Source organism: Rhinopithecus bieti, unplaced genomic scaffold (genome assembly GCF_001698545.2).
Source record: "Rhinopithecus bieti isolate Rb0 unplaced genomic scaffold, ASM169854v2 scaffold_21777, whole genome shotgun sequence".
In the NCBI taxonomy this organism is placed as follows: domain Eukaryota; kingdom Metazoa; phylum Chordata; class Mammalia; order Primates; family Cercopithecidae; genus Rhinopithecus; species Rhinopithecus bieti.
Genome location: NW_016810508.1, coordinates 563,480 through 568,145, shown reverse-complemented (window position 1 = coordinate 568,145; position 4,666 = coordinate 563,480). Strand labels below are relative to the sequence as shown.

General features: G+C 40.5%; 1 protein-coding gene across 4 annotated transcripts in view; it reads right to left on the bottom strand.

Annotated features, from left to right (window-relative positions):
• The window catches only part of PAK2 (p21 (RAC1) activated kinase 2), a 120,696-nt gene that overhangs the window by 80,319 nt on the left and 35,711 nt on the right, over positions 1-4,666 (bottom strand). The window lies entirely within an intron of this gene.

Sequence of the window (4,666 nt, the reverse complement as noted above, 5' to 3'; positions counted from 1 at the left end):
AAAAAAAAAAAAAAAAAAAGAAAAGAAAAGAAAAGAAAAGTGAGATAGATTGTAAAAGGCTACAAAGAAATTAAGATTGCAATAGCAGAAATAAAGCCAACATTGGAAGTGAAAAAGAGAAATCAAACGAGTGATAAAAAGGGCAAACATCTGAGCAGCTCACGTAGGGGACAGAAATGGTGAGCCAGCCTAATAATTACACGTGTTTTCAAGGAAGGAAACAGAACAATTGAAACAAAAGTAATCACCAGAAGTATCACTGGAAATTTTTGAAAAAGCACCAAGTATAAAGATAAGGAACTAATGCTTCAGGCAACATTAGTGAACATGTACAAGTCCGAATCTGTCAAAATATTTAAAAAAAAAAGAAAAAGGAAAATTCCTACCACCATCCAGGCATAGGAAAAAAACAAAATGATTAATGCAAGGCGGCAGAACAACATCAACAGAATTTCTGAGAGAAGTTAGCAATCTAAGTAATTAAATGTGGCTTCCAGGTACTCCTAGTGAAAATACTAGCTGAAAACGTAAACTAGATGATATACATCATTAATGAATTTAAATACAAAACTGAGAAAACTGGCAATGAGCAATGAATTCACATAAATAAGGTTTAAATAACTTGTGTTAATACTAAATGTAATTACTGAGATAAAAGAAATAATTAGGCCAGGTGTGGTGGCTCTTACCTGTAATCCCAGCACATAGGGAGGCTGGGGTAGGAGGATAGGATCACTTGAGCCCAGAAAATTAGGCAGGTGTGGTAGCATCCACCTGTAGTCCCAGCTACTCAGGCGGCTGAGATGGGAGGACTGCCTGAAAGACTGCAGCAAGCTTAGGTTGCACCACTGCACTTCAAACTGGGCGACCTTCCTATATCTGAAGATTATAAGATTTTTTTTCTCAGGCCGGACATGGTGGCTCATGCCTGCATTCCTAGCACTTTGGGAGGCCAAGGCAGGTGGATCACGAGGTCAGGAGATCAAGACCATCCTGGGCCACATGGTGAAACCTCGTCTCTACTAAAAACACAAAAATTAGCCAGGCCTGGTGGTGGCTGCCTGTAATCCCAGCTACTCAGGAGGCTGAGGCAGAGGCAGGAGTATCGCTTGAACTCGGGAGGCTGAAGTGGCAGTGAGCTGAGATCACACCACTGCACTGCTGCCTGGGCCACATAGGGAGACTCCGTCTCCAAAAAAAAAAAAAAATTTTTTTTTTTCTCTTAACTCATTCTCACGTTATCCTCTTCACCTCCATGGTGAGCTTGGGACGAGACGGAGACCTTGTCTCAAAAATAAATAGGCCAGACGTGGTGGCTCATGCTTTTAATATCAGCACTTTGGGAGGCCAAGGCAGATGGATCACTTGAGGCCAGGAGTTTGAGACCAACATGACAAAACCCTGTCTCTACTAAAAATACCAAAATTAGCCGAACATGGTGATCCACGCCTGTAATCCCAGCTATTCGAAAGGCTGAGGTCAGGAAAATTGCTTAAACCAGGGAAGAGGAGGTTGCAGTGAGCCGAGATCGCACTCCAGCCTGGGCAACATAGTGAGACTCTATCTCAAACAAACAAATAAATAAAACAAAATTACCAAAAGAAGATGGAATTAGAAACATGAAATATACAAAAAACACATGAACAATATTCTGTGTCCCAAGTTCACCATGGAGGTGAAAGGAGGATAAAGTGAGAAAGGGTTAATAGAAAAAAATCTTATAATCTTCAGATACAGGAAGAGTCAAAACAATTTTCTTTTTCAGGCTTACGGATCAGAAATTCTTTTTTCAATTTAGATTTAGACTTGAATTCACTTAAGCTAATATACTTTAAAAACAGAATGTAGGGTGGGCACGATGGCTCACGCCTGTAATCCCAGCACTTTGGGAGGCCGAGACGGGCGGATCACGAGGTCAGGAGATCGAGACCATGCTGGTTAACACGGTGAAACTCCGTCTCTACTAAAAATACAAAAAATTAAGCCAGGCGCAGTGGTGGGCGCCTGTAGTCCCAACTACTCGGGAGGCTGAGGCAGTGGAATGGTGTGAACCAGGGGAGCGGAGCTTGCAGTGAGCTGAGATAGCACCACTGCACTCCAGCCTGGGCAACAGAGCGAGACTTCTGTCTCAAAACAAAACCAAAACCAAAACCAAAAACCAGAACGTATACATTCCAAATATCTGAGATAAAAGCAAACCAAATACAATTTACAAAGCAAAAAAAGAAAACATTGATAGTGAACAGACAAACGGAAGTCGTATAATATGTAGAATGGAATATTATTCACTCTTATAAAGGAATTAAGTACTACAGGTTGAGTATCCCTTATCCAAAATGCAAAATGCTTGGGGCTAGAACTGTTTCAGATTTCTAATATTGGAATATTGGCATATACATAATGAGATATCTTGGGGATGAGACCTAAGTCTAAATATGAAATTCATTTGTGGCTGGGTATGGTGGCTCACACCTATAATCCCAGCACTTTGGGAGGCCGAGGCAGGCAGATCACTTGAGGTCAAGAGCGAACTGTCTTGTTGACAGTTTCCGTCAATAAGACCAAAATTGTCTTTAAAAAAATAAGAAATTCATTTGTGTTTCATAAATGCCTTATATATATATAGCCTAAAAGTAATTATGTATATGTATATAAATTTTTGTGTTTTGGGGGGACAGTCTTGCTCTGTCGCCAGGCTGGAGTGCAGTGGCGTGATCTGGGCTCACTGCAAGCTCTACTTTCTGGGTTCAAGAGATTCTCATGCCTCAGTCTCCCAAGTAGCTGGGATTACAGGTGCACACCACCATACCCTGCTCATTTTTCTATTTTTAGTAGAAAACGGGGTTTTACCATGTTGGCCAAGCCGGTCTTGAATTCCTGGCCTGAAGCAATCTACCCACCTTGCCCTTCCAAAGTGCTAGGATTACAGAAATTAGCCACTGCACTTGGCCAATATTTTAAATAATTTTGTGCATGAAACACGGTTTGCATTAAGTACTTATATATGGAATTTTCCATTTGTGATGTCATGGCAGCACTCAGAAACTGTTGGATTTTGGAGCATTTCAGATTTTGGATTTTCAGATTAGGGATGCTGAACCTATACTATATGCTACAAAATGGATGAACCCTGAAAATACTGTGCCACATGAAATAATGAGCGAGACACAAAAGGACAAACATTGCATGATTCCAGTTATATGAAATATAGAGGATAAATAGAAGAGGCAAGTTCATTGAGACAGAAAATAGATTAGAGATAGGCTACTAGGGGTTGGAGGCAGGGAATGAGGAGTTCAGTGTTTAATGAGTACCGAGTTTCAGTTGGGGAAGATGAAAAAAATTCTGGGCCGGGCGCGGTGGCTCAAGCCTGTAATCCCAGCACTTTGGGAGGCCGAGACGGGCGGATCACGAGGTCAGGAGATCAAAACCATCCTGGCTAACACGTTGAAACCCCGTCTCTACTAAAAAAACTACAAAAAACTAGCCGGGCGAGGTAGCGGCGCCTGTAGTCCCAGCTACCCGGGAGGCTGAGGCAGGAGAATGGCGTGAACCCGGGAGGCGGAGCTTGCAGTGAGCTGAGATCCGGCCACCGCGCTCCAGCCCGGGTGACAGAGCAAGACTCCGTCTCAAAAAAAAAAAAAAAAAAAAAAAAGAAAAAAATTCTGAAGATAGATGGTGGGGAAAGTTGTACCACAATGTGAGTGCTTAATGCCAAAGAACTGTACACTTAAGAATGTTTAAGATGGTAATTTTATGTTACATGTATTTTACAACAATTAAAAAAAAGCAACAATGAATCATTAAAAAACAGAAAGCATTAAATAAAATAACAGAAACCTACCAGAAAGCATTTATTAAAATAAACATGTTTCGGGGATAAAAAAAAAAAAACACTTTATTTTAGGTTTTAAGCATTCATTTTTAATGCTTTAAGCATTAACATGTTTTAAAATATTAATATGTTTTAAGCATTCATTTTGGAATAAAGCAAAAATAAACTACATGCAATTTTAAAGACACAACAAAAAACAGTAAGGAAAGATAATGTTGAATATATTGAACAAAAAAGAAAGTACACACAGGAATTTAAGACAAGCAAAATATAAGATGCAAAAATGTTAAATAGGACAATCATTTGAATGGATGAGGTATAACTCATAAAGAAGATCTTGAGAGGTGTAGAATTTACACATGTACCAAATAATACTGAATCAAAACATGACAAAAATTATCAGAGTTGGGAGAATGAGAACTTAAGCCACAGACTTAGAAAAAAAAAATCTGCATAAGAAGTATCTACCAGCCTGGGCAACAGAGTGAACTGTCTCTGCAAAAGGACTTTAAAAATTAGCCAGGTATAGGCCAGGCGCAGTGGCTCACGCCTGTAATCCCAGCACTTTGGGAGGCTGAGGTGGATGGATCACCTGAGGTCAGGAGTTTGAGACCAGCCTGGCCAACATGGTGAAACCCCATCTCTACAAAAAAAAATACAAAAAATTAGCTGGGCGTGGTGGCAGGCACCTGTAATCCCAGCTACTTGGGAGGTTTAAGGCACGAGAATCACTTGAACCCAGGAAGCGGAGGTTGCAGTGAGCTGAGATCGCGTCATTGCACCCTAGCCTGGGTGTCAAGAGCAAAACTCCATTAAAAAAAAAAAAAAAAA